The 4,967-nt window shown below is 36.9% G+C and overlaps 1 protein-coding gene and 1 pseudogene across 1 annotated transcript in view; one reads left to right on the top strand and one right to left on the bottom strand.

Annotated features, from left to right (window-relative positions):
* Window positions 1-4,967, bottom strand: part of Acbd6 (acyl-CoA binding domain containing 6) — a 137,553-nt gene that overhangs the window by 20,559 nt on the left and 112,027 nt on the right. The window lies entirely within an intron of this gene.
* On the top strand, window positions 929-1,517 carry LOC114613007 (annotated as a pseudogene).

Below are 4,967 nucleotides of genomic sequence, written 5' to 3'. Positions count from 1 at the left end.
GCACAGGCACACACGCACACACATGCTCACACATGGCATGAAAGTAGAAGGGAATGTTTAGTGGGAAACTGGTAACTAACAAAGAGGGCAGGTGGAACACGAAAGGGTGATAAGGGGCGGGTATGAGCAGAGCACACCATGGTACATGCGTGTGCAGATGTCATAATGTACTTAGAGTACAACATGGCACACATGTGTGCAGATGTCATAATGAAAAGACCATGAGTTGGAGGTTTGGTTAACGCCTGTGGCAATAATGGGCAGTGGAAACTTTTGGAGGTGGCCCAGGTGAAGAAGTTTAGGTAACCTGAGTTGTGCCTTTGAGTGGATTTTGGGCCCTTGGCCCCTTCCCTTCTAAGAAACCATGTTGTTTCTGGGCTGCCATTTCCTCAAGCCCAGGGCCAGATGGTTTTAGTGCAGAATTCTACTAGACCCTCAAAGAAAAGCTAACACCAATACTCCTCAACCTATTCCATAAATAGAAACAAAAGGAACACTACCTAATTAATTCTACAAAGCCACAATTACTCTGATACCTAAGACACACACACAAAAGAGAACTTCAGTCCAATTTCACTTATGAATATTGATGCAAAAATACTCAATAAAATTCTTAAAAATTTTGAATCCAAGAACACATCAAAACCATCATTCACAATGGTCAAGTAGGTTTCATCCATGGATGCAAAGTTGGTTCAATATACAAAAATCCATTAACGTCGTCCACTATATAATCAAACTCGAAAACAAATCACACGATCATCTCATTAGTTGCTAAAAAGGCATTTGACAAAATACAACACCCCTTCATGTTAAAAGTATTGGAAAGGCGTGCGCATGCGGGAGGGGCGGGTGGGGAAGCAGTGGCAACAAGCTCCTGGAGGCAAGGCTCGAGCTCCTGCCCCCGCCCTGGCCCCAGCGCCCAGCCATGATCAAGGCCATCCTTATCTTCAACAACCACGGAAGCCGAGGCTCTCCAAGTTCTACCAGCCCTATAGTGAAGATACACAATAGCAAATCATCAGGAGACTTTCCATTTGGTATCTAAGCGAGATGAGAATGTTTGTAATTTCCTAGAAGGGGGATTATTAATCGGAGAATCTGACAACAAACTCATTTACAGACATTATGCAACATTATAATTTGTCTTCTGTGTGGATTCCTCAGAAAGTGAACTTGGCATTTTAGATCTAATTCAATTATTTGTGGAAACATTAGACAAATGTTTTGAAAATGTCTGTGAACTGGATTTACTATTCCACGTAGACAAGGTTCATAATATTCTTGCAGAAATGGTGATGGGGGAATGGTACTGGAGACCAACACGAATGAGCTCGTCACACAAATTGATGCACAAAATAAACTGGAGAAATCTGAGGCTGGCTTAGCGGGAGCTCCAGCCCGTGCTGTATCAGCTGTAAAGAATATGAATCTTCCTGAGATCCCAAGAAATATTAACATTGGTGACATCAGTATAAAAGTGCCAAACCTGCCCTCTTTTAAATAAATATTAAAAAGGCCACACTCCCAAGTAAAACCCAGAGGGAAAGTCATCTAAGTTTACCGTGCAATTGTTTACCAAAAATAGAGGAGGAGAGTCTTAACTTTGCTCTTGGATTTAAGTCAAGGTACTGTATGGAGGCTGCATAAAATCAGTATGGAAGTTCAATGTTGCTTTTCTTGCTCAGTGATTTAAAGAAATTGACTAGTTCCCGTGTGATTTTTTTTTTCCTTTTCTAAATTGCATTCCTATGCCCTCTTAAAGGCATGCCTCTATATATTGGCTATTACAGTATTTCGAAAAGTGAGATGTTTCTTTAATTATGTACAACCCAAGATGTTGATGTTTTGTATGGATCACAAGTGCAGCATTCTCTAATTCTTTCTGCTGTTTGTCACAATTGCTATTTAAAGAACCAAGTATGTATTGCATGAAAACATGACCTTTTCTTTAGTTTAAAAAACTCCAAGGTAACTGGACTTCTAAAGTACCTTTCTGTTTTACTTGGTATCTACTTTAGCAATAATTTTTTTTTACAACCTTCTGACTCAACAAAGTAAATAAAAGTCTATTTTACCACTGTTAAAAAAAAAGTATTTGAGAGATCATGAATTCAAGGCCCATACCTAAACATAATAAAAGCTGTATATATCAAGCAAACAGCCAATATCAAATTAAATAGAGAGATACTTGAAGCAATCCCTCTAAAGTCAGAGACAGGACAAAGATGCCCACTCTCCCCATATCTACTCAATATAGTACTTGAAGTTCTAGCTAGAGCAATAAGACAGCAAAAGGAGATCAAGGGGATGCAGATTGGCAAAGAAGGAGTCAAGGTGTCACTACTTGCAGATGACATGATAGAATACATAAGTGACCCCAAAAACTTCTACCAGAGAACTCCTACAGCTGATAAACAACTTCAGCAAAGTGGCCAGATATAAAATTAACTCAAATCAGTAGCCTTTCTTTATATATATGACAAATGGGCTGAGAAAGAAAATAGGGAAACAACAGTCACAATAGTCACAAATAATATAAAATACCTTGGTGTGACTCTAACCAAACGAGTGAAAAATCTGTATGACAAGAACTTTAAGTTTCTCAAGAATGAAATCAAAGATCTCAGAAAATGGAGACATCTCCCATACTCATGGACTGGTAGGATTAATATAGTAAAAATGGCCATCCTGCCAAAAGCAATCTACAGATTCAATGTAATCCCCATCAAAATTCCAACACAATTCTTTAAAGACATGGAAAGAGCAAGTCACAATTTCAAATGGAAAAACAAAAAAAACCCAGGATAGTGAAAACAATTCTTAACAATGAAAGAACTTCTGGGGGAATCGCCATCCTTGACTTCAAGCTGTACTACAGAGCAATAGTGATTAAAAAAAAAAAAAACTGCATGGAATTGGTACAGAGACAGACAAGTTGATCAATGGAATGGAACTGAAGTCCCAGAAATAAAACCACACACTTATGGACATTTGATCTTTGACAAAGAAGCCAAAAAATATACAATGGACAAAAGGAAGCATCTTCAATAAATGGTGTTGGTCTAACTGGCAGTTGGTATATAGAAAAATGAAAGTAGATCCATATTTGTCACCTTGCACAAAGCTCAAGTCCAAGTGGATTAATAAAGACCTCGACATAAAACCAGATACACTGAATCTTATTGTTTTTATGCTTTTGTGTGTGTCTGTGTGAATATATGGCACATGTGTGTGGGTACCTGTGGAATTTGGAAGAGGCCATAAGGCCCTGCACCTGGAGTCTTAGGCAGTTGTGAGCTGACCACTGTGGGTGCTGGGAACTGAACTCAGATCCCCCAGAAGGGCAGCTGAGCCACCTCTCCAGCTCCACCAGGAACTATTGTAGATATGTATATAAAAGGCTATGATTTAATTAAGTTATGAAATCACATACAGGATGATCCCAGTTGGGAATTAAAATGTGCATGTCTCTGTAAGAAAAAGAACAAGTAATGAGAGGTTATCTTGGGGGCTAAAACAGTGTATGATTCTAATTTTTCTTCATAGTTGTTATTTAGAAAAATTTAAAATTATTCATATCAATTTTGAAATAGTTACTATAAAGCCACTTGTACTTTCTGTGAATTTAAATACAATGTATATGTACACAAATACCATCCAGTTAACTAGTTGTTTCTAATACAAAGCCAATTAAAATGTTATCTATAAATTGATGACCGCTGACAAGTATGAGCACAATGGCTGATCCCCACCTCCTGAGCCATCCCTTGTCAGATGCATTCTGTAGGTCACCATGCCTAATTTGAGGCTTTTGAGTTCAGATGTTGCAGGTTGAAGTGTCCTGGTGCTTAATACGAAATACTGAGATCTTTTTTTCTGTTTAACGTAAGACACATGCCCACCTAGAAATCAATTAGAGCAAAGACATCCACATAAGAACCATGACTCCACTCACAGAATTGATTGGCAAAGGGGGATAGGAAGATAGAAGACCAACTGGGCTTTCTTTTAATTCTATTTTCTGCCTTCCAACAGTATTAGAGAAAAGAAGCAGTCTTAAGAAAAGGATTTTCTTAAACTCTGAACTGTTTGTACATCTAAGCACCTTATATTTAAGGGAGATAGGTATTTGGGTGAAATGGGGAAGACAGCTATTTTAATCTATTCTTTACCTAACTGTAGCCTTCAGGGATTCAAATGTAAATTGTTCTTTTATCCATTTTTTTTGTATATCTAGCAAATAATAAGCACTCAAAACATACTCCTTTTGTGAACTTATTTGGGGTGACTATGGTCCACTAATACAAAGCCTGTTTAGCCTCTTAAATCACTATTAACAATTATTTTAAATCACTCATGCCATAATAAACTATTACAATTATGAGGCTCAAATAAAACATTATTTATATCTATGTGCTAAAATGATTTTAGATTAAAGCATAACCCCAGAAAAGAAAACAGCAACTCAAACGTTGGTCTTTACAGACATTCTGTTTAAAATATATTAGAAAGAATAAATGGAATTGAATGTCAAGAATGAGTAAGTGACAGCTCTTACTCATTTGGTTTACAACTTATATCAGCTAATTTTTCTAGATTTAAATTGATTACATTTTTTGGTTGTTTCATTTCAAATGACCACACCAGAAGAAAGCTGTTTGTCATGGTTATTTATGATTTTCCTTTCTGTTTTAGCTTAAGGGAAATGTTCAAATTTAATAAATATGGAGTTATTATAAAGAACAGCCAAATCTATTTCAATACATTAGAATTGGTCATGTGCTTGAAATCTTTGTAACAGATGATACATTAGGGTAAAATAAAACTACTCAGTTGAATTAAAAGTAAGCAAAAATAACATAGTAATGTTAAAATGAATCAAAACCCACCAATGCCTAAAATCAAAACTATAAAGGTAGAAAAGCACATGTATCCTCCTCTGCACACATCCTCCATTCCCTGTC

This window comes from Grammomys surdaster, unplaced genomic scaffold, assembly GCF_004785775.1.
Source record: "Grammomys surdaster isolate TR1022 unplaced genomic scaffold, NIH_TR_1.0 130, whole genome shotgun sequence".
Taxonomy (NCBI): Eukaryota; Metazoa; Chordata; class Mammalia; order Rodentia; family Muridae; genus Grammomys; species Grammomys surdaster.
This window is presented reverse-complemented; position numbering and strand designations above follow the sequence as displayed.